General features: G+C 38.9%; 1 protein-coding gene across 6 annotated transcripts in view; it reads left to right on the forward strand.

Moving 5' to 3' along the window:
• LGR4 (leucine rich repeat containing G protein-coupled receptor 4) overlaps nt 1-25455 on the forward strand; it is a 106894-nt gene that overhangs the window by 2035 nt on the left and 79404 nt on the right. For 2 of the 6 annotated variants that reach the window (XM_024255138.3, XM_063728503.1), the window contains exon 1: nt 21216-21272. The exons of the other annotated variants lie outside the window; for them this stretch is intronic. The gene's annotated coding sequence lies outside the window, so the exon portion shown is untranslated. Of the gene's footprint in view, nt 1-21215; nt 21273-25455 lie in introns of those variants that run through there. 6 annotated transcript variants of the gene reach the window in all.

Here is a 25455-nt window from a genome sequence, read left to right on the forward strand (position 1 = left end):
AGATTCCTCACATTTTAGTGAGTAGACTTGCCCTATTAAGGAAACAGGCTGTTTTACATTAGTATCTAAAACCACAGAGAAATAATCACATTTTTATGAGAGCATACTCCTCTCTCCAAAGCATCTTCTGGTAGAACTCACTGAAGGCAGTGAAATGCTGTATCTTCAACTTTGGGCCTTAGAATAAGTTAGTGTTCATGGCTTAGGAAACAGAAAAATAATTGGTACCAGTCTAAATTAGAGTGCCTAAACTAGCATTATCTTAGCACTTTCTGAGCTTTGGTGGTGTGCAAATGTGTTTTATTTTCTTAGATTTGTGACCTATAGGTAGAGTGATCGTACATTCTGGTGACTCCTTATTTCTCCCTAGTACTCATTTCACCCTCAAAAATATATATAACCACCCTCTCTAAAAGGATTTTCAAGGGCAGCATATTTGCATTTTACTCATGGGGAAACTAGCTCATTCAGTGATTCTCAAAAGCAGTATACGAAGCAAGGCCAGTGCTGCAGGTTTGCACACTCCAGTCAATCATGTTGCGATCACCTAGGGTCTTTTTCCAAGTACTTCCAGTCTGCTCTTCCATCTCAGCTTTACTGAGATACAGTTACACATCAGGAGACTAGTTCTGTGGTCTCTAAGCGTTTGTTCACCTATTCTTAATTGCTGGAGCATGTGAACCAAAAACCTCTGTAGTTATACAGAAAATTACAATCATGAAAGTAGAAGTTAAAAAGATGAGACTATAATTACTAATCAGAGTTCTTCATTTTCTTCTCATTGCTCAATGGCTTGTCCTGGGGGTGGGGGGTGCATTCCACTTTAGAGATCCTGGGACTGACAGAGCAGTGATTTTATTTTACTCAACTTGGGACCCCCAGAGCCTGGTACATAGGAGGCACTTAAAAATGCTGGAGTGAATAAATAAGGATGCAAGGCCACACCGAGGAGCAGAACCATGGCATGGAATTCAGACACCATTCCCACAGGGGATTTTCAGATTCATTCTCAGCACTTAGCCTTTTGTCCAGATTTGAGAAGGTCCCAGAGAGAGAATACCTGCTTCTTCTCCTTGAGGCTGGTTGAAACTTGTTCAGTCTAACAGTGTCTGTTTCCTGGTGAAAGCTGCTTTACCGGAGTCTGGGGACAGCGTCAGATGTGATCCTCAGTACTATGAATGGGATTCCTGTATTCACACCATTTGCTACACCTGTAGCGACTATTTATGTTTTTGAACAACAATGTTCAATCTTGTGTCACAATGCACTGGCCTGTCACAATTCACCCTGAGGAGTGTTCAAGGCGGTAATCTTACTAATATTAAAATTCCCAAGTTTAATCAGAAGGATTCAAGGTTATTACTGTATTTGTGGTAATAACTCAATCACCTACATTCCAAGATTGGGAGAAGAGATGAAGTCATGGGGAGGGGAATGTGTATGTGAGTCCTCTGGTTTGTGTGTTATTGCTATGGTGTTTGAGAAACGTAGACCTTGAGCACAAATTTGCACGTCCTAGGTTATGTTTGGCACAGAGTTTTAAGATTAGCAAGGCTATTTCTGTGACTTCGTGAAGAAAGTGGTGGACCTGAGTCCTTGATCATAGCTTTACTATGCCACTGAGTAATTGAATGGCCTTGGGCAAGTCATTCACTTTTTTTTTTTTTCTCGTGACAATTCCCTCATCTGAAAAGTGAAGCAATTGGATTCACTTGATCACCTCTAAGGCTGCTGCTTACTTCCAGAAGTTCTATGATTTTATATTTTTTACACCATTTTAGGATGGCAAGGTGACAATAAGGTTATGATCCTCTCATAAAAATATCCCAGGAGTAGCAGAATATCCTTTTAGTTGAACTCACACCAACCTATTTATTACTTGGAGGAGTTCTTTGTGTTTAGAAGTGTGTGTTAGGAAATTTGCCATGGAGACTTGTTGCAGAATGCATGACTAGCTAAGGCACTTTGCTAGGGTAGAATAGCCCTGGTTGTTTCCTGTGGGTATGGCTTAACACTTGGAAAATAAAATCACTCTGTTTCAGTAATTTGGATGCCATACAAAAAGTTACTTAACATCCTCACTTCCATATAATTAGTCATAATCTCTCAAACTTTCACAGTGTATGTGTCCTGTACATGAGCAGGTTGTCGAGCTTTTTATTTAGAATTGAGTTACCTGAAGGACTTTAAAGTGTTTTTAAAGAATCTCCTTTTGGAAAGATCATCTCAGATTCTTTCCTAAGGTGTATTTTTTTTTTTTTCCACTACTCCAAGCACCTTTCTTCTTTTACTAATACCGTTTGAAAGTATTTTTTTACATATTCTCTGATATCTACTGTGTATTTCCTGGCATGTCAGCTCAGTAATCAGTGGCTACATGTTTGTATTTATTGATGGTAGAGTTTTGTTATCTTTTGATTTCTGAATTACAGAAATCGTTGGCTTAGTTTGTGTTGTGTGTCTTTCTAGAGATGCATTAGTTTTATATACAAGTGAACTTTGTTCAAAACAAGAACGATATATGAATATCTTTAAGTATAGGTCCTTTATTTTCCAAACTAGTGAACCATGGGTTCTCTTTAAATATAAGCGAGGAAAAAATATTCTGCCAGGCATAGGGAGTGCTGGGTTCCAGATCTGTCAATAATTCACAGGAATGACCTTGAATGAGTCATATTCTTAACCCTTCATGACCTTATTTTCCACATCTGTAAAACAAGTCAACAACTCTTACTGCCAAAAGTGTTTTTGTTGTTGTTCTCTATTTAATTTTTTTTTTTTTTTTTGAGACACACTCTTGCTCTGTTGCCCAGGCTGGAGTGCAGTGGCATGACCTCGGCTCACTGCAACCTCCACCTCCTAGGTTCAAGCAATTCTCTGTCTCACCTTCCCGAGTAGCTGGGATTACAGGCACCCACCACCATGCCTGGCTAATTTTTTTGTATCTTTAGTAGAGTTGGGATTTCACCATCTTGGCCAGGCTGGTCTTGAATTCCTGACCTCGTGGTCCACCCGCCTCGGCCTCCCAAAGTGCTGGGATTACAGGTATAAGCCATCGTGCCTGGCCTTAATTTGATTTTTATACATTCTTTGGGTCTTCTCTATTGTGTTAAATGAAGTATAGGTGTCTAAACTGTAGAATCTCTCACCCACCCAGGAGACTCCTCCAGTTGTCCAGTTCACCTAGAATATTTCCATTGCATGGGGAACTCATGCCTTACAGGCAAAAGTATACTGGATATGATCTGAGCAATTCTTAAGACTTCAGGCCAGGTATGGTGGCTCACGCCTGTAATCCCAACACTTTGGGAGGCCAAAGTGTGTAGATCCCTTGAAGTCAGGAATTCAAGACCAGCCTGGCCAACATGGTGAAACCCCGTCTCTAATTAAAAAAAATTAGCCGGGTGTGGTGGTGCACACCTGTAGTCCCAGCTACTTGGGAGGCCGAGGCAGGAGAATCTCTTGAACCCCAGAGGTAGAGGTTGCAGTGACCCGAGATTGTGCCACTGCACTCCAGCCTGGGCAACAGAGCGAGACTCCTCTCAAGAAAAAAAAAAAAAAAGACATGAACCAGTAATTCCCTCACTTAGGGTTCCTTAACACTTGCGGTAACCAATAATGTTTTATAATTTCCAGTCAAACTAAATGCTGTGCCAGTTATGGTATCATAAGTGTTTAATGTCCAGGCCCTTGGCTCTTAACATTAGGATTGTAAGGTAACATTTGACAACTTAATCTCTTTGAAAGATCAAAGTTCTGTATTAGTAGGTGGATCCAGGCAAGTTTAGGCATATTCTTGGCCTCTGTCTCTGTCAAGTCTATCTCTCAGCTTCTTATTTTAGTCATCTTTATAATAATGGAAAGTACTGGCAGCCTGCAAGTTTGGATTTTGGTTTCTGGTCTCCTTGATTGTGCCTTTTATTCTCATTCTTCTAATCAATAAATAATGGACATTTGACTAGATGATGGCTAATGCCTCTCTTTGCTTTGAATTTCTGTGAATCTGAGTAGAATATTAAGTAAAGTTGTAAGAATCATTTAGTAATTTATGGAAATATTTTTAAGACTGTCTCCCACCTTTTCTCTATTAAAAAAGGATAAATATCTATAGAAGTACAGTATTTGTTGGTATACTTGGGTTAAAAGTTAAAACCCTGCCAAATGTGCATTTAACTCTGAAAAATAAAAGTAATGTAACTTAGAGTATTCTTTATAAGACAGCTTTGCTCTTTTAATTTTTTAAACTTGATCTCCAGGTTTTGGAGTGAGAAATATGTTACCCAGCTTGCTATTTAACCGTCCCGTGCGGCTTTCAAGTTGTTGGCAATGTTAAAGCTTGTTTTCCTATATAGAAAAGAATATGGATGACTTTTTTCTTTTTTCCCCCAACTTTGTTCGGTGAAGTGTGGTTTTTTAAAAGCTTGATTGAAGATGATAAAATGCTGTAATTGTAAATCCTGTCAGTGAAGAAAAAATCTAGGACATTTAGCAAATCAGTACTCTTACACAATGGCTAATTTGTCTGCCTCTCTTGACATTTCTTTTGTGCCTTTCAGCACCTGATGGTCACACTGTATGCTAGGTGTCAACTCTGTTGTCTAAAATTGTGTGAGTTAAAAATTGAGTTTAGAAATCAGTCTTAGCATGAGACAGATCGTGATTTTTTAGCTCATGTACAGTTGATAACTTCTCAACTTTCCAAAGACTAACAAGTTAGTATTCAAACACCTCTTTTAAATTGCAAATGTAATTGTGTAGTAGTATACTCTGAGTTTACTCACACATAGACAAATATTTGTTATCAAACTTTGTGTATGGCTGAGCTATTTTTAGCAAGATTTTTAAACATACTAAAATATTCTGTGTCGTGTGCAGGCAATTAAAACTCTGAATGATTGGGTTGGTTGGTTTTAATCTCTAAAATATGTCTTTTATACCATTACGTATTTTAATTGTCAAAAAAGCTCACAAGCCTGGTCTTCCCCCAACCACAAGATTTGGCATTATGCATCTCTTATTTTAGATGCAACTGACCGAGGTTCAGCAATGCCTTTCTAATAGTCCAGGTCCCAGAAATGAATATTTAAAATATATATACTTCTTAGCTTTCTGTCATGAAAGATCTTATCGGTAAGGCATTGAACCACCCTCCTGTGGCAACATGTTGGTTCATAAGAATATAAGCATATCCTTGTAAGGAAATGTAAACCATAGATATTTTGGGAGGCAGCTGGGCCAAGATTGGGTATACGTTTAGATCCTAGGCTGGCCCGCTGTTTGTGCTAGTGAGAAAATGTGCAGAGGAGGCATATTTAATATGTTACAAGACATTTAGTGGTTCTTTATTCCTTATATTTAATTTGTAATTAAGTATTCTGAATCAAGATAAGCCTTTTTAAAAGGCTATGTAAACCCCTTTAGCTGGTTGTGTTTTCTAAATTTACACTAAGAGAATGCAGAGTTTTTTTTTCAAAGTTTTAAAAACAAAATTGATCCTTGAAAGAGTGAAACTCTCATTGTACCCTGGCAGCAAAGTACTTTTGGTATTTGAATCAGAATGTAGACCTGATATCCAGAGAAAATAACAAGTTAGATTCTCTCTTTCCCCTTATATTTTTAAAGTTCTATTTGGGGAAATTTTTCTTCCTAAGAAGAGTGACATAAATTTGGCAGGGAGATAGCTCCTTACCTTGGAGCTGTACTAGGCATAGCTAAGGAATGTGCCTGGGATTGCTTCAGGTCACACTTCTCCACTCCCCTCAGGCTTTGAGGTTCCTTATGTAGCTCTTAGTGCAAACAGCAGAGTCATTTAGTACAAGTGGTGACATCGAAACTCCCCTAAAGAGCTTTATTAGAGCTGTTTTCATGCGAGGGGAGATGAATTTTATAATTCGCACTCTCTTCAAGTGTCTGGTTTTGAAGTTGCTGAATGGGAAGTGTGTTTGCAAACTGGCGATCTCTTCTCTGAAACTCTAGGGAGTAAGGAGTGGGCTATGGCTAACTTCCTGGTTTCTCCCATTTCCCTAAGGGATCAGCTGTATGCCTAGAAGCCCTTGAAGAAACCATAAGGGTCATATATGAAGGGCTTGGCAGACCAGATATTTTCAGGAGGGAGGAAACTCATGGTTGCCACTCCATTCTAGATTGCCAGCCTTCTCCTGTGTGCAAACCATCTCAGAGAGCTGCATTTTTGCAGAATAATTCTCCAGAAAATGAGAGAACACTCTCTCTTGAGTAACTTAACAGGAACTCTTAGGCTTGCCTATCAACTCTTTTCTGTAGTAGGGGAGAGAAAGCAGATATGTTAACTGTGGACCTTCAGATTTCAGTTCGTGGAAACTGTTCATGTGCTCTTCAGCCTTCCGTTTTAGGTACTAAATTAATCCAGATTTTGCATATTTTAAATGTGATAATTGCTCTTTAGTTGCCCTTCAGGATCTCCTTCTCTCACGCAAATTGAAGTGTACGCAAAATTCTTACTTAATTTAATCAAAGTTAATAAGAAGGGAACATTAAATGAATTTAATACATATCAGATATCTTTCTGGCATGTTTTTTTGTTTTGTTTTGTTTTTTTGAGATGGAGTTTCATTCTTGTTGCCCAGACTAGCGTGCAGTGGCACGATCTCAGTTCACTGCAACCTCCGCCTCCTGGGTTCAAGTGATTCTCCAGCCTCAGCCTCCTGAGTAGCTGGGATTACAGGCACCCGCTACCACACCCGGCTAATTTTTGTATTTTTAGTAGAGACGGGTTTTCACCATGTTGGCCAGGCTGCTCTCGAACTCCTGAGCTCAGGTGATCCGCCTGCCTCAGCCTCCCAAAGTGCTGGGATTACAGGTGTGAGCCACCACGCCCAGCCAAGTGTCATGTTTTAAATATTACACATTATGGGTTTATTAACTGATATTTAGCAGTTTATCATAATCTCAGTTTTCATCCCTTCTCTGCTATTTCTGCTACTTATCTCATTTGATTAGTTTTTAAACATGTTAATTTTTTCTACAAGGAAAAATTTTCTTGTTGGCCTTCCATTCTCCAAGTTCATTTTGAGTCCATGGTCATGTCATCTAGCTTTTTATGTTACTATCAACTCCCCAGTCTTTTTATTTTTGAGACAGGATCTCACTGTGTCACCCAGGCTGAAGTGCAGTGGCGCAATCATGGCTCATTGCAGCCTCAACCTCCCAGGCTGAGGGCATCCTCGTACCTCAGTCTCCGAAGTAGCTGGGACTACAGGTGAGCGCCACCATGTCTGGCTAATTTTTGTATTTTTTTTTTTTTTTTTTTAGAGACAGGGTCTCACCATGTTGCCCAGGCTGATCTTGAACTCCTGGGCTCAAGTGATCTGACTGCCTTGGCCTCCCAAAATGCTGGGATTACAGGTATGAGCCACTGCGCCAGGCCCTCAGGCTTCTTTTTTAGGCATATTTTTATGAATAGATTTTCAAAAACGGTTTGTTTCTTTCCTTTCTTTTTCTTTTTTTTAAGAGTCTGGCACAAGAAATGAAGACATCCGAGTTCAGGAGGGCATTGTAGAGCTTGGGCAAGTCACTTAACCACTTTGGACTTAGCATTTCCCATGTACAAGAAGAGGCAGCTTGCATTATCTTCAGGGTTGCACCAAGGAAACGCTTCAGCATGACTTTTTTGAGTGACGCCGAATGAGAACGCAATTTGTTGTCATTTCTTGTGGGAGTGACTAAGCCGTTGTCTATGTGTTATAACAGTGAATTAAAATTCTAACCCTGTTTCTTTGGTTCTTTGAATGTATATCAGGTTCAAAGCCCATAGACTTCACAGGTGAGCCACTGTGCTAATGGAAAAAGGCTACTCATCTGGTAGATTTTTCATGCAAAAATCCATGAAGACCCTGGTAGAGAAACAGTAGTACATCTGATTTGATAAAGATATCTTCTTGTAGATGGTGCTACTTCCCTCTAACAAGAAAGCCTTATGGAGGAGAGGTACAGTTTATCTGGAGGAGGGAGCTCAAGGGAAATCTTACATTTTTGCCTGGGTCTCTGTGACTTGTTGCTGCCTTCCTGAGACGGCTGGTCAAGTAGAAAGGTGCTGTCCTAACATGGGAACACAGGGTTTCTCTTCAGAGCAAATGGGCGTGTGATAGCCCATCCTTTAAAGACAGTGTCAGTGTGATCTGTAGATACTGACTTTCTACTTCCAGACTTTGTGACACTGAGGACTTTCATTAAAAGTCCTAACTCAGTGGCTGGGGGCTGTGGCTCACGCCTGTAATCCCAGCACGTTGGGAGGCCGAGGCGGGTAGATTACCTGAGATCAGGAGTTCAAGACCAGCCAGGCCAATGTGGTGAAACCCTTCTCTACTAAAAATACAAAAAAGAAATTAGCCTGGCATGGCGACGGGCACCTGTAATCCCAGCTACTTGGGAGACCGAGGCAGGAGAATTGCTTGAATCTGGGAGGGGGAGGTTGCAGTGAGCCAAGATCCAGCCTGGACGACAGAGTGAGACGCCACCTCAAAAAAAAAAAAAAAAAAAAAAAATCCTAACTCAGTCTTTGGGAACCTTCATGCCAATGAGTGCCCACTGTAGTTTCTTAGATTACTTTATTTCTTTCCATGTGGACGTAAGGAGCAGGGGTGTCCAATCTTTTGGCTTCCCTGGGCCACACTGGAAGAAGAATTGTCTTTGGCCACACATAAAATATACTAACGGTAACAATAGTTGATGAGCTAAAAAAAAAAAATGTGCAGAAAAATCTCATAACGTTTTTAGAAATTTATGAATTTGTGTTGGGCTGCATTCAAAGCCGTCCTAGGCTGCATGGGGCCTGTGGGCTGTGGGTTGGACAAGCTTGATGTAGAAGATGGGTAAGATTTATTTATCATGGACAATTTGGCTGCATTCTTATTTTTCACGTCACTTTGGTTCTAGAAATATGCAGATTACAAAAGAACTTTTGAAGTATTTTGAAAGTATTTCTTTTATGATTTTACTGGTTATTGGATACCTATGTGTTTTTTATTTTTTTTTAAATTTATGGAGATAGGATCTCATTTTGTTGTCCAGGCTGGTCTCAAACTCCTGGCCTCAAGCGATCCTCCTGCCTCAGCCTCCAAAAGTGCTGGGATTACAGGTGTGAGCCACCGTGCTCCTATTTTTTTTTACATTTGAGATTAATGCATGGTTTTGTGGCTAAAGAAAAGCTTATTATCTTAAAAGTAAATTTAGAACTAAAATCCTTTCTTTAAAGTATTACATATTTTTAAAAAGTTATATGACATTCTTAAGCACGGTGAAATCTTTCTCAGAAACTTTAAAAACTTTTCTGAGTTTTGATTCATACCTGATTTAAACATAAATTATAAAGCCAGAGTAGTAGCTAACGTATGCAGTAGCACTCACAACCTATTTAGATTGGCTAAGTGTTTCAAATACAGTTGTGCATTTTCTACCCTGGGTCTCTTTCTTTAAAAAAAAAAAAAAAAAAGTTTGAGGTGTTTTTCCCATTACCATCTTGACATCTGCCTGGTTACACATGAATAGCTTGCCCCAGTCCCTCAGCAGGGAGACTACCGTGGCCTTGCTTTCAATAGCCATGTCACTGACAAAGAAAACATATGGAATATTTCATTCCTACCCTTCACACACAGAGTCTGGGGCTGTGAGGGCATGCAGCAGAATGCTTCATGCTTCATGGTAGGTTGGCAAATCTGTGCACAAACCACAGGCTCTGCTGTTAGTAATCAAACTGTGTTTTCCAGAGCCTCATTACATTATGTAGAAAGAAAATCCCTTGTTTTGGATAAATCAATTTCTAATATCAGTTTGAATTAACTTAGGATGGCCTGCTTCCATGATCGGTTTTCCACCTAATCATGTATTTCACCAAAGGACATTTGTGTATGCGTGAGCACAGGGAATTTGGGTATTGCTCTCCCAGATTTGATATGTGGTGTGTGTTGGGATCACAGATGCTTGAATTCCCAGTAGGATAGGCCTTGAAGACTGCCTGCCTTTATGTTTATCTTCTTGTCAGTCCACAGAAAGAGATCAATTCATCATTGTCCTGCTAGCCAAACACTGCTGCAATGACCTTTAAAGGTTTCTGTTGCATATAGTATTAGCCTTCTACTTGGGGGCTCGGTTTCAGGTCAGCTAGCATTGAGGGCTTTGGTCTGTGGCATCTGAAGCTATAGTATTGAGGCTCATCAGCAGGTGTGACAGGAGATGGTCAAGAACATGAAATAGAAGGGTAAGTTAATTCCTTTCTCATCTCTTATTCTTTTTTTTGAGACGGAGTCTTTTTCTGTTGCCCAGGCTTAAGCATAGTGGCGCCATTTCGGCTCACTACAGCCTCTGCTTCCCAGTTCAAGTGATTCTCATGCTTCAGCCTCCCGAGTAGCTGGGACCACAGGCACATGTCACCACGCTTGGCAGATTTTTGTATTTTTAGTAGAGACGGGGTTTCACTATGTTGGCCCCACTGGTCTCGAACTCATGACCTCAGGTGATCCACCCGCCTTGGCCTCTCAAAGTACTGGGATTACAGGAGTGAGCCATTGCACCCAGACTCTCAGCGCTTATTCTGTGTTAAAAGAATTTGCTGGCCAGGTGCTGTGGCTCATGCCTGTAATTGCAGCACTTTGGAAGGCTGAGGTGGGTGGATCATGAGGTCAGGGGTTCGAGACCAGCCTGGTTAAGATGGTGAAACCCCGTCTCTACTAAAAATACAAAAATTAGGCAGGCACAGTGATGGGCACCTGTAATCCCAGCTATTTGGGAGGATGAGGCAGGAGAATCACTTGAACCCAGGAGGTGGAGTTTGCAGTGAGCCGAGATCGCGCCACTGCACTCTAGCCTGGATGACGGAGCAAGACTCTGTCTCAAAAAAAAAAAAAAAAGAATTTGCCCTTCACACCATCCTGGCTGAGGTGGCATTCCAGAATTCCAGAAGGAGGAAAAAACCCCCGCTGTGACATCCAAAGTAAAGAAGATTTATGACGTTGGCAGAGGAAGTAATGACATCCATTTCATCAGGGTCCTTCCCAACCCTCAAGTTACTCGAGCCTGAGTTTCTAGTTTCATTGTTTTTCAGACATGTAGACTGGTTTTGATAGACAGATTCATTTATGAAGAACCATGAAACAGAAACTTTTAAAAATTTAACCGTAAATGAGCCAATAAATTTAAAGGAAATCTATTATAATCAAGAACTACAAAAGGAATCACTCTTATGAGAAAATGTGAAAGGCAATAATTTCTTTTAGCACGTTGTTATTCAGCTTATGTTCAGTAATGATACCAAGAACCATCAGAAATAACTTCTAGAAGAGATGTCTATATAAATTTAAACATGTGGCTATACCTGAGATAAAATAATCAACAGGAGCTTGCTTCCTTTTAGATAAATCATCAACTTCTATTTGTGGTTCCCTTTTTATTTATTGCCTCCATATTTTTATCCTAAAATAAATGGTTTAATCTTAGATGTTCCATCTTCCTTACTTTGACTGCTTCTTTGACTTTCAAAACTATGAATTCAAGGCCCGGGATGGTAGCTTACACCTGTAGTCCCAGCACTTTGGGAGGCCAAGGTGGGTGGATCACCTGAGGTCAGGAGTTCGAGACCAGCCTGGCCAACATGGTGAAACCCTGTCTCTACTAAAAATACAAAAATTAGCTGGGCATGGTGGCGGGTGCCTGTAATCCCAGCTACTCGGGAGGCTGAGATAGGAGAATTGCTTGAACCCGGGAGGCGAAGGTTGTAGTGAGCTGAGATTGTGCCATTGCATTCTAGCCTGGGTGAAAAGAGCGAAATTCCATCTTGAAAAAAATATTTTAAAAAATTAAGAAAACAAAAAACTACGAATTTGTAGAGAAAACTCTCCCAAGCTCCTCAATTTTAAAAGTCATCCTTTTTAGTGTTCAGTTCTGTGAGTTTCAAAATGTATGCAGTCATGTGACCACCATCACTGTGAAGATACAGAGCATTTCTTCACTTGCTGAATTTCCATGCCTCTCTGTAGTTATCTCCTCTCTTCACCTCCAACCTCTGACAACTGCTGAACTATTTTCTACCTTGGTTTCCTCACTTTATGTAGTTTTGCCTTTATTAGGATGCCATATAAATGTAATAAAGCGGTGTAGCCTTTTGCGTCTGGCCTCTTTTACTCACCATACTGCATTTGAGATTCTAACATGTTGCATATATTAATATGTAATACTCACTGAATTTTCTTTTTCTTTTTGAGATAGGGACTTGCTTTGTTGCCCAAGCTGGAGCACAGTGGCATGATTACAGTTCACTGCAGCCTCTAACTCCTGGGCTCAAGCAGTCCTCCTACCTTAGCCCTCCAAATAGATGGGACTACAGGCATGTGCCACCATGCCTGGCTAATTTTTTTTTTTTTTTTTGCAGAGATGGGGTCTTGCTGTGTTTCCCAGGCTAGTCTTGAACTTCTGGCCTCAAATGATCCTCCTGCCCTGGCTCCCAAAATGCTGGGGTTACAGCTGTGAGCCACTGTGCCTGGCCAGTACTCATTTTCATTGCTAAGGAGTGTTCCATTGTGTACGTATACTATAATCTGTTTCTCCATTCACTAGTCGAGGGACATTTGCCCTAGTTCTAGTTTTTTGGCTATTATAAATAAAGCCACCATAAATATTCACATAGAGTTTTTGTATGAACATAGGTGTTTATTTCACTTGCATAAATACCTAGAGTGAGATCCTGGGTCATATGGTAAATGTATGTTTATAAGAAAATGTTGGTCTCAATTTTAATGTCTTAGACTGTGGTGAGGTTTGTTATCACCAATTACTTATAGTCACAATATATTGTTAGCATGGTATGTAGTATTAGCAAAAACTGTTAAAAACTGATTTTGTTTAAATGTCTGCTTTCTTTAAGTTCTTTAAACTCCTCTATGCTGAGAATGTCTGCTTTTAAAAGAGAAGAATTCTTAGCTCCCTTTATGATACCTAGCAGTTGCTGTAATCCCTGCCAGAGACTCCTGTAGAAATTACCCTAATGTGAAGCATTTTGCTTACAGTGAAAAAAGTTTGAATTATTAATGTATTCATATTTGGGATGTCTGATTTTTTAAAAAATGGAAATTTAGTGAAGAATTGCTGGGCCTACCTATATATTATGCATTTTACATGTGCTAACTAGAATTTCCACAGTAACCATCTTGGTCCATGGCAGGAGTCCCATTTTATCACTGAGCAAACTGGGATTTAAAAGGATTAGGTAACTTATCCAAATATCCCACAGTTAGTGGGTGGTAGTTTGTGAAGCTCAGGTGTTCCATATTTAAGTTTGTTCATCTCTGTAGTTTGCTTAGATATTTGACAATTTATCAGAAGAGGAAAAGGTGAAATGAGAAACAAAATGGTGAGAAGCTACAGGTTATTACAGGAAAAAAAAATCAGAACAGAAAAAAATGTGTACCCAAAAAGCACACATGCATCTATATGTCTGCATACACTGGGAGACTATGACTTGATTTAGAGTCAAAAATCTACACAACAGATTCAAAATCTGTTGTGTAAAATGAAGTTATCTGTTATTCATAGCAGAACTTTTAAAAAGTATCTCTAACTTAGTCTTTTTGCTTTTTATACATACTTGTTTAAAAGCTTTCACATCATTTCCCATGTTAATAGTGTTTTTTTGTGTGTGTCTGGAAAGTATCAGTCATATGCTTTTTGACTTGGTTTTTCCTTCTTCCGTGGACTTCACTTACATGGTATATGAGGATCAGATCTATTAGTGGACTCACTTTTCTGTTTCTAAAGGAGCAAATTTCTGAATGTGCTCCTTTAAACCAAAACTTTGCAGTAGATTAAAAAGCAAAATGTGCAGTATGATGGTTTCCATATAGCTGCCCCCTTTCACTCAGTGGAATTTCCTGCCTCTCCTGTTGAAGATGTTTTTATAGAGAAGTCAGCATAAAAGTGAATCACTCATGAGCCTTTTTTTCCCCCAAGGCATTTCATTTAGTCAACTTGGTATTAATTTAGTTGGTACTCTTTAGTTGACTCGAACACTGTGTGTGTTGATGGTGTGAGCTGATGTTTGTTAAGCTGTTAATGTTTTACAGACTTGATGGGTTCCCATTTGGATCTGTGTGCTCTTTCCTTTAGCAGCAGGGCTATTATTCATGATTGAATCTGTGGCCACAGTTTTAATTTTGAATGTACTGGTGATAGCCAGCCTCATCCTAAACAGTCATTTGCTTGGTGATTCTAAAGGTTGTCTTCTTCCCCTGGAAGCATTTTGCTTTCTCATTTCACTTATGTTGCATTCTTAGTCATGAAGAGCACTCTGGTCTGTCCTGCCATTCAGATAATATCATTACCATCCTCTTGTTATTAACTTAGATGCTCATAATAATGTTATTGAATGCCAGGCACTAAATGAAGTGCATAACACGTGTTATCTATTTAATCCTCCCAATAGGCCTCTAAAGCAATGCTATTATTCTCCCCATTTTAGAGATGGAGAAACCATGGCAAGTGAGGACTTATTACCACTAGTAATGAGAGGTTTTGCAGGTAGGGTGTTGGATCTTACTTTTATAGACTAGGGTTATTTGGTTGAGTAGGCTGTATAACAGCCTTTCAGTGCTCTTCCTAAGTGTAGGCGTTCATCCATTGTACATGTCTTAGTTATCAGAAACTTCTCATTATGTAGATGGGGAATTAATTCTGGAGAGGTTTTGTTTTGTTCTGTGCTTGAAGTGTTCTCAGCTCCTTAGAATGTAGATTTGGACAGGATCTTAAAGGTCATCTAGTGCAGTGGATCTAAAACTCTTGTTTATTATTGCCCACCCATCAAAAAGGCTATGCCATTCCATGGGGAAAGCAAAAAGTCAATTTCTCCCAATGTTGTATATTATATTAACCTGTTTATAGACATGGTAGTTATTATTTGTTAAACTTTTCAATCACATAAATCATAACACCAAATTCTTGTTGATTTTTTTTTAGACTTTTTCTCCCTTCTCAGTGTATTTCTATTAAGAGCTGGCAGTTGATCTGGCTCAAATTCCCCATTTAATGGGGGAGAAATCCAATTACATTCAGTTGTATGACATGACCAGAATCATTTATAGCGCTCCAGGGTATGTTAAAAATGAAACACCCAATCTGTACAAAAAATAAATTAGCCTGGCGTGGTGGCACACACTTGTAGTCTCAGCTACTCAGAAGGCTGAGACAGGAGGATCACTTAGAGACCAGGAATTTGAGGCTGCAGGGAATTATGATGGTGCCACTGCACTCCAGCCTGGGTGACAAAGTGAGACCTGGAAAAAAGAAAGAAAGAAAGACAGACAGACAGACAAGGCAAGTGGCAGAGCATTATCAGAAGAGATGGTCCTTTCTTTGACTGTGTTAATCTTTAACATTTAATTTAATATTAACATTTAGTGAGACTTTTGACTTGTGTTGCTGTGGCTTGTGTCTGTTGGATGACAAGATAAAATTTCCTGTGCTTCTTCCTTGTCTTCCCAGTTTTCCATGGGCTCAGTACTTTGTTGAAATTGTAGGAGATAATTTGTGGAGGTGAATAAAAATGTTTAATGTAAATAATTTTGCTTTTTTTTTTTTTGAGACAGTCTTTCTCTGTCTTCCAGGCTAGAGTGCAGTGGCGCGATCTCGGCTCACTGCAACCACCACCTCCCTGGTTCAAGCAATTCCTCTGCCTCAGCCCCCCGTGTAGCTGGGATTACAGGTGCATGCCACCACATCTGGCTAAGTTTTAGTATTTTTAGTAGAGACAGGGTTTCACCGTCTTGGCCAGACTGGTCTCGAACTCCTGACCTCAGGCAATCTATCTGCCTTGGCCTCCCAAAGTGCTGGGATTACAGGCATGAGCCACCATGCCCGGACAATAATTTTATTTATTCAAACTATTCTTTGAGAACTACAAATATTTGTATAATGGTTCATGGAATTGTCAACCCAAACGTATCTGTGACAGATCTCAATCAATTTAGAAAGTTTATTTTGCCAAGACTAAGGACTTGCTTGTGACACAGCGACAGGCAGTCTTGAAGACGTGGTTGGGGTACAGCTTACTTTTATACTTTTTAGGGAGACATAATATATCAATCAATACCTGTGAGATGTACATGGGTTTGATCTGGAAAGGCGGGACAACTTGAAGCCAGGGAGCTTCCAGGTTATAGGTAGATTTAACAATTTTCAGATTGGCAATTGGCTGAAAGAGTTTAGTTTTTATCTAAAAGCCTGGAATAAATAGAAAGGAATGTCCGAGTTCCAATGATAAGGGGTTGTGGAGACCAAAGTTTTATCATGCAGATGAAGCCTCCAGGTAGCAGGCTTCAAAGAGAATAGATTGTATTATAAATGTTTCTTATAAGTCTTCAGGTCTGTGTTGATGCTAATGCTGGTTGGCTCTTACTGAATTCCAAAAGGGAGTAGGATATAATGAGGCATGTCCAACTTTCCCTTCCCATCATGGTCTGAACCAGTTTTTCAGGTTAACTTTGGAATGCCTTTGGCCAAGAGGAGGGTTCCATTCAGAAGGTTGGGGCCCTTAGAATTTTATTTTTGGTTTAAAGAATCAGTACTCTTTCAACTTTAAAATAATAATTACTGAGATAATAAGTCGGAACTTTAAAAATTAATTTGTTTAACATTTGTTTATTAAGTGTCTGATGTGTTCGGGACTGTTTTTGGTGCTGGGGACACAGAATTGAACAGTATCTGATGCCATCCTTGCACTCCTATAACTTACCTGGCAGGGGGGTGGGGGGTTAGTGGTAGACAGTAAATAAGCACAATGAATATAAAAGGTCAGGTAATATTAAATACTGTCAAGGAAAATAAAGCAAGATGAAGGTGGTTTGCTGTTAAAGTAGGGTAGCCAGGGAAGGCTGGAATGAAATTTAGATATTAAGATAATTAGTCAATATCTATAGGAATATGAATCCATCTTAAGCAATGGCAAAACAAAATTTAAAAATTTCCTCTTGGCCGGGCGTGGTGGCTCATGCCTGTAATCCCAGCACTTTGGGAGGCCGAGATGGGCGGATCATGAGGTTGGGAGTTCGAGACCAGCCTGGCCAACACAGTGAAACCCTGTCTCTACTAAAAATACAAAAATTAGCTGGGCATGGTGGCAGGCGCCTGTAATCCCAGCTACTCGGGAGGCTGAGGCAGGAGATTTGCTTGAACCCAGGAGGTGGAGGTTGTGGTGAGCTGAGATTGCACCACTGCTCTCCAGCCTGGGCGACAGAGCTAGACCCCGTCTCAAAAAAAAAAGTTTCCCCCTACCCCATAGTGACAACTTAATTAAACATAAAAGTCACTGTGCATGTAGGAGCATTAAAAAAGACAATAAAATAAAAAAGAAAAAATATAAAAAGGTTTGAAATCAATGTGGCAGAATAAATTGGTATGTCAATACAACAGGCTATTACACAGAAGTATACAAACTATTGATACACATGACTATGGATAGTTTTCAATGGTATTAAGGCTGAGTGATTAAAACCAAATTCGACAGTGAAACCCCGTCTCTACTAAAAATACAAAAAAAAAAAAAAAAAAATTAGGCGGGCGAGGTGACCGGTGCCTGTGGTCCCAGCTACTCGGGAGGCTGAGGCAGGAGAATGGCGTGAACCCGGGAGGCGGAGCTTGCAGTGAGCCGAGATCGCGCCACTGCACTCCAGCCTGGGAGACAGAGGCTCCGTCTCAAAAAAAAAAAAAAAAAAAACTCAAAAAGTTGTATACTGTATGATTCCAAGTTTACTATAAATGACAAAATTGTAGTGTTGGCGAACAGACCAGTGGTTGCTAGGGTTGGAGATAGGAAAATGATGCGAGAGAAAAGTGTTGCAGGAGGGCATTTCTTTGCAGTGATGGAGCAGTTCCTTATCATGATTGTAGTGGTAGTTACATGAATCCATCTGAGTAGGGTCTGTAGCTTTAGTAAATAGTGTTGCATCAAAGTAAATTTCCCGGTTTAGCTATTACATTATGGTCATGTAAGATGTTGCCATTGGGAAAAGCTGGGTGAAGGGTATGCAGGAACTGTCTGCACTATTTTTGCAACTTCTAGTGAGTCTTAAATTATTTTTTAAAAAAACAACAACAAATATACCAGATCTGTTGAGAGTCCTGAGAAGTCTTAGCCATGGCCTTACCCCTTAAAGATGATGAGGAAACTGAGTCTCTGAGGTAAGATGACAGCCTGAGGTTGCAGAGCCAGGGTCTCAATCTAGATCTTTTAACTTTCACATCAACATTATTTTGCTCCCTGAGAGCATAACCAGTTTTAATTTGCTATTGAGCAATTGTTGAAAGATTATGTGGGTGTCTATTTTTCTCCCCAGCTTCATGCCCACATTCCCCCCAGCTATGTATGTGTGTATGTGAATTCTCTTTTATGTTCTGAAGCAGAGAAAGTACAATATGCAAATTATGCATTAGGTTTATAATTTAAATGATTTGAATCATATTTTTGAATGGAATGGACATGGATCTCCTATTATGAAAGTATTTTATTACTGAGTGCTTGGTACAGTCTAAGTAGTATGAAGAATGACCTTGGATCTCTGCCTGTGAATTAGTAGCTGAATGGTGTTTTACTTCTGATGATTCAGTATATTTGCCTTAATTACTGGATTAACCAATTTCTTGCCTCCCACTAAAAGCACACACATTTATCTAAACAGAGGATGAATGAATGAAGTTTTAGGGACTAATTTTTGTGGTATTTAAGCAACAATAGTCTAGATTACCCACAACCTTAATTTCCTTTCATGAGTCCTGTAGATGGGCTTTGTCACCATTTACACTTGATTACTTCATTGTTAACCCCAGTGATGTGATTTAGCATGCAAAGACTTAATTATTCCTTTCTGGCCTAGTGAGAAATTTCCTTCCAATAATTGCCTCCACTGCCCTTTAGCCTCTTTAAAACATTTAGTTTGTTTGAAACAACATGGTTGCTCAGTAAGCAATTCCAAGCTCAGCAGTGCCTGGCGCTGTCTTTGGACCATAATTTATACCTTTGACATAGTGACTTAGGCCTCAGTTCTTAAGTGATGTCTGGTGGTTCTTCATTAAAATAGTGGTGTGAAGCATTTGTCTGAAGTTATGGTTCCTAACTAAATGGTTCTAAACAGTTCTCTGGTGGTCTCTTTAAATTTAACATTTCTTTATTTTAAGTGAAAAATTGTGCCAACTTTGGAAATAAAAGTTGACTCTTTAAACTTTAGTTTTAAGTATTGAAAAGTACCATTCATTTAGTTGTGAATACTAAAAACTGTAGTGTTTTTAAGAAGTGTTTTTGTAAGGAGTCCTAGAAATAGTATAGATCCTTACATAACCTAGAAATAGTAATCCTGGAAGTAGTATATAGATCATTACATAACCTGCCACTGGACATTATTCTGTCCCAGGGTATCAGACTTGTTGGAGAAATTGAAAGGTTTATGAAGAGTTGGCAAAGAAATGGTTTTGTTTTGTTTTTAAATATAGGTGCATTGCATCTAGCACCCCAAAGCAAGGAATGGATGTGAGAGCACAATTTTCTTTCTTTTTTCTTTTTCTTTTTTTTTTTTTTTGAGATGCAATTTCGCTCTTGTTGCCCAGGCTGGAGTGCAATGGCACAATCTCGGCTCACCGTAACCTCCGCCTCCCAGGTTCAAGGGATTCTCCTGCCTCAGCCTCCCGAGTAGCTGGGATTACAAGCGTGTGCCACCACCCCCAGCTAATGTTGTATTTTTATTAGAGATGAGGTTTCTCCACGTTGGTCAGGGTGGTCTCGAACTCCCGACCTCAGGTGATCCACCCACCTCAGCTTCTCAAAGTACTGGGATTACAGACATGAGCCACCGTGCCTGGCCTGAGAGCACAATTTTCTGTGTGAGTATTTTTTATTATATAGCAACAACATTATGGGAAATTCTGTTTCATTTTCCAAGTGGAAGTTTGTGGAATTGAAAGTGTCTATTTTCTACCAGGGGAAATTGAAGATATTCTGCCAGAAGGAAAGTATTCTGCCAGGAGGAGTTGAAAAGTATTAATTGTACCATGTTTCAAGTAGAGGAATGTACTCTCTACTGACAATTTATAAGGCTTGTTGAATGTTGCTTTTTAAATTTTTTTGGTAGCATAGTTTTAAGCTTTAGTCTTAAGGCCCTATTGCCCATCTTCAAAATTCTGTCCCTTCCTGTGTCCTTAATATTAACAGCTTCATTTTGCTCAGAGGACCTAGAATAACAATAGCATATAGGGAACTGGATATTATACTATAAAAATACTAGTATGCCAGTCTTTTGGAAAGCAGAATATCACATTCATCAGACTTAACGAAAGCGTTTTTCGGGGAGATGTAGCCAAGTTCTGCCTTTCAGTTTCCATGTTGTACAAGGCATTTTTGCCTCAAATCATCAGCTTTTAGGGGAACCAACTTTTAGCTAACCTAGAAATAAGTCAAAGGAACACTCACTGAAGAGATATTGGTAATAAAGCAGTTCTGATTGTTAAAATATTGATCAGGAAGCATAGCAGAAACAATTGAAGCTCCATCCTGTTATATTTTCTGGAGTGTTTTTAAAGAGTTTAGAATATTCAGCTAATTATAGACATACGTCCTTTGAATTCTGGAAGTGGTATCTCCTACAGAATTTTTCTCAGAAATGATATAATTGTCAACATTTTAAACTTTATTTTTATTTTTATTTTATTTACTTTTTATTTATTGGTCTTCTTCTTTTTTTTTCTTTTTTTAATAATAGTAAATAACCAAGCAATTTTTTGATTTTTTTAAGAGACAGCGTCTCACTTTGTCGCCCAGGCTGGTGTGCAGTGGCGTGATCATGGGTCACTGCAAGCTCAAGCTCTTAGGCTCAAGTCACCCTCCTGCCTCAGCCTTTTGAGTAGCTAGGACCACAGGCACAGGCCACCATACCTGACTAATTTTTTATTTTTTGTAGAGACAGTGTCTCGCTGTGTTGCCCAGGTTGGTCTTGAACTCCTGAGCTCAAATGATCAACTTACCTGGGCCTCCTGAAGTGCTGGGATTACAAGCATGAGCCATCTCGCCTGGTCGACATTTGACAAAATGATTGAAAGATTTTTGTTAAACTTTAATTATTATGATACTATACATTCAATATTAAAAAATAAACTCTTAGGCATGTCTTGAGGATTCACTCATTATACTTAAGTAGGTATTGGTTATTTTACAGCACCTGATAAATATCTGGACAGTGTTGATGATGGGCAGCATGTTCTCTTGGATGAAGGTAATACAAATAATATTCTTGACTTCTGATAGTTTTATTATTATAAGTTAGCTAATTTATGATAGTTAGATATTGTCAACTAGGTGAGCTTTACCTCCCATTTGCATACTTCCATAGAAAAATAAGAAAAGATGTAAAAATTTATTATAGTATGTCTTTATTATGTTTTATTTAGTTTTTATTAAGTATCAGTGAGTGAATGAGAAAGGCATTTGTTGGTAGTCTTAATCTAGTGAGAGTAGAGGTGAAAGGCAATACTCCTGCCCTCAGGGGGCTTGCTTCAATGGTTGATTTAAGGAGCTCATTTTTGTTAGTCTCATTACTCTCTTCTAGAAAAATGGAATATAGTAAACCTACCTGATATTTTCAAACGCAAATACGTATCTGTAGCTTTAATGTTTTATTCAGACTCATGAAATTAGTGTTTCATGACAAAATAATTTGGATTATGAACAAATGTATAGCAAAATCATTTTGTTTCCGTACATTCTTTTCAGCTAAAGAACAACTGAGGCAGGCAGGGCATGGTGGCTCACGCCTGTAATCCTAGCACTTTGGGAGGCTGAGGCGAGCAGATCACCTGAGGTCGGGAGTTCGAGACCAGCCTGACCAACATGGAGAAACCCCATGTCTACTAAAAATACAAAATTAGCCAGGCATGGAAGCACATGCCTGTAGTCCCAGCTACTTGGGAGGCTGAGGCAGGAGACTTGCCTGAAACCAGGAGGCGGAGGTTGTGGTGAGCTGAGATCATACCATTGCACTCCAGTCTGGGCAACAAGAGCAAAAACTCTGTCTCAAAAAAAAAAAAAAAGAAAAAGAAAAAAAAGAACAACTGAAACTCTGGATGATTTATTCTAATTTAAACATGATTCTAACTTACTGATGATTTTATTGAACTAGGTCTTACTAGATTGCCACATTTAAGCCAGTGATCCTGTATTTAATGGTAAGGTCTTTGAAAAGAGCATTATGGAAACAAAATGATTTTACCACACATTTGTTCATGATCCAAATTCTTTAATTTCATGCATAAGTAGTTTTGACTCTTACAGTGCTACAGAGAGCAATAACTGTAATCATAGAACCACAGGATATAGACCTGGAACGCATACATGGTGCTATGTTAACATGGAGCATTAGTGAGAATTATAAGGTTCATTGAAGTATATTAAATATAACATGCATAAACCCTATTACTTTCTATTCCTTTAGTGAAATGCGATACTTTGGTTGTACATATATTTTTAAAAATTTAAAGACTTAACACACTGTTGACAAAATGCACATTAGTCAAACATATTGTGAAAGCATAGTGTCAGCCATGAATACAATAGACATACATTTCTAGATGCTTTGTCATAGGCTGAACCCCAAAATTGGGGTTCAGCCTAGGAGACCACAGGAATTCTTGGCTTTGCACAGGAAGGAATTCAATAAGAGTGACAAAGTTAAGTGAAAACAAGTTTATTAAGAATGTAAAGGAATAAATTGGCAGAGCAACCCCAAGGGTTGCTGGTTAGCTATTTTTATGGTTATGTATCATATGCTAAACAAAGGGTGGATTATTTATGCGTTTTCCAGGAAAGGGGCAGGGAGTTCCCCAGAACTGAGGGTTCCTCCCCCTTTCAGACCGTATAGGGTAACTTCTGGACATTGCCATGACATTGTAAACTGTCATGGCACTTTAGTAAGCTAATATATTATAATTAGCTTTAGTAAGCTAATATATTTTATAATAATATATTATATATTATATTTTTATAATAATATATTATATATTATAATATATTAATAATATATTATATATTATAATATATTATATATTATATAATATATTATATAATATATTATATATTATATAATATATTATATAATATATATTATATATTATATATAATAATATATAATATTATGTATTATTATAATATGTAATATATTATATATTATTTAGTAAGCTAATATATTATAATTAGCATATAATGAGCAGTGAGGATGTCCAGAGGACACTTACACCACCTTGGTTTTGGCAGGTTTTGGCCAGCTTCTTTATTGCATCCTGTTTTATCAGAGTGGTCTTTATGACCTGTATCTTGTGCAACCACTCCTGCTGACCTCCTATCAGCTTCATGCTCAGAATCATTTGTAAGCACTTTTTTTTTATTATTTAAGTTCTAGGGTACATGTGTACAACATGCAGGTTTGTTACATATGTACACATGTGCCATGTTGGTGTGCTGCACCCATTAACTCGTCATTTACATTAGGTATATCTCCTAATGCTATCCCTCCCCCCTCCCCCGACCCCATGACAGGCCCCAGTGTGTGATGTTCCCCACCCTGTGTCCAAGTGTTCTCATTGTTCAGTTCCCACCTATGAGTGAGAACATGCGGTGTTTGGTTTTCTGTCCTTGCGATAGTTTGCTGAGAATGATGGTTTCCAGCTTCATCCATGTCCCTACAAAGGACATGAACTCATCCTTTTTTATGGCTGCATAGTATTCCATGGTGTATATGTGCCACATTTTCTTAATCCAGTCTATCATTGATTGACATTTGGGTTGGTTCCAAGTCTTTGCTATTGTGTATAGTGCCACAATAAATATACGTGTGCATGTGTCTTTATAGCAACATGATTTATAATTTTTTGGGTATATACCCAGTAACGGGATGGCTAGGTCAAATGGTATTTCTAGTTCTAGATCCTTGAGGAATCACCACACCGTCTTCCACAATGGTTGAACTAGTTTACAGTCCCACCAACAGTGTAAAAGTGTTCCTATTTCTCCACATCCTCTCCAGCACCTGTTGTTTCCTGACTTTTTAATGATCGCCATTCTAACTGGTGTGAGATGGTATCTCACTGTGGTTTTGATTTGCATTTCTCTGATGGCCAGTGATGATGACAATTTTTTCATATATCTTTTGGATGCATAAATGTCTTCTTTTGAGAAGTGTCTGTTCATATCCTTCGCCCAATTTTTGATGGGGTTGTTGCATGACTAAAACACCAAAAGCAATGGCAGCAAAAGCCAAAGTTGACAAATGGGGTCTAATTAAACTAAAGAGCTTCTGCACAGCAAAAGCAACTACCATCAGAGTGAACAGGCAACCTACAGAATGAGAGAAAATTTTTACAATCTACCCATCTGACAAAGGGCTAATAACCAGAATCTGCAAAGAACTTAAACAAATTTACAAGAAAAAAATCAAACAACCCCATTTTTAAGCTCTCTAAGGGCAGGAATCAACTGTCACTCAGCATCTTTTTAGTTCTTCCCTTGCTTATATTTGTGCCTTGCATGTAACATACTCTTAAATGTTGAATAATTGGAAGGACATAGACAGATTGTCTTTCGATATTCTATTATATTTTACTGGTGACATTTTATTAATTAACTTGCTTAGCCAAAGTTTATACCATGAACATCAAATATGTGGCTACTGCACTTTTTTTTTGTTTGTTTTTTGAGACAGGGTCTCACTCTGTTGCCCAGCCTGGAGTACAGTGGTGCCATCTCAGCTCACTGCAACCTTCACCTCTGGGCTCAAGTGATCTACTGGCCTCTGCCTTCAGAGTAGCTGGGACTGCAGGCATGCACCACCAGGCTTGAATAATTTTTAAATTTTTCTGTGGAGACGAGGTCTTACTGTCTTGCCTAGCTGCTCTGAAACTTTTTACCTTATACCATCCTTCTACTCGGCCTCCCAAAATGCTTGAATTACAGGTGTGAGCCACTGAAACCAGCCTCTATTGTACTTCTAAGTGTGCTGCTGTATTCGTGGGTGGAGGAGGGACAATATGAACTGTGCTTCCTGTTTTAACATTTATGAAGCCCTTCATGTGTACCAGATATCATGCCAAGAGCTTTATATATGTGAGTTTACTTGATCGTCATAACAGCTGTATAAGAGGTATTCTTTATCTCCATTTTAAGCTCAGAAAACTGAAGTACAAAATGTTTAAATAAGCATTAGTCAAATATATTGAAAATATATATCCAAGGTCATGATTTATAATCTGTAACCTGAATTTGAACCCACATAGTCTGACTCCAGAGTTTGTGCCCTCCAGTCTCTCACACTGGCCCGCACGTGTCCATAGGTGATAGGGTTTGGTGGAAAAGATAGACATGCACAAATCAAATACAGTATGAAAGTACTCTAAAGGAGGGATGAACAA

This window comes from Pongo abelii, chromosome 9 (genome assembly GCF_028885655.2).
Source record: "Pongo abelii isolate AG06213 chromosome 9, NHGRI_mPonAbe1-v2.0_pri, whole genome shotgun sequence".
Taxonomy (NCBI): domain Eukaryota; kingdom Metazoa; phylum Chordata; class Mammalia; order Primates; family Hominidae; genus Pongo; species Pongo abelii.